The sequence below is a fragment of the Ipomoea triloba genome, chromosome 11 (assembly GCF_003576645.1).
Source record: "Ipomoea triloba cultivar NCNSP0323 chromosome 11, ASM357664v1".
Lineage (NCBI taxonomy): Eukaryota > Viridiplantae > Streptophyta > Magnoliopsida > Solanales > Convolvulaceae > Ipomoea > Ipomoea triloba.
In genome coordinates this window covers 21915851-21916232 of record NC_044926.1, presented here as the reverse complement: position 1 = coordinate 21916232, position 382 = coordinate 21915851, and positions in this window count along the sequence as shown.

The window sequence follows — 382 nt, the reverse complement described above, 5'->3', positions numbered from 1 at the left end:
CAGATTTAGGTACCCAAACTTTGGGTCCTGGTTGGTTAGTAAGTTTAGGCATCCATTTATACCTTGGACCCATTACTCCAGGCCTAGGTGCAATGTAGCCATTATACGTTTGATAATCATAAGGAATGCTAGCAAAAGTTTTGGGCCTCTTTGGTGCATAAATCAACTTAGGTATAGACTTTTCGATCGGCTTATGCACCATGCCTTTCATACGCTGTTTGGTCATGTGAAATTGCTGGAAGTGAGGTTTCTTCCAGAAATCATGATTCGATGACCAATTCTCACTGGATGGATAGAGTCTGCCTTTCTCCATCCGTGAGTTCCTAACTCTGTGGATCTCAGACCTTCCATATTTTCCTTGAGGCGCATTATATGGAATGTA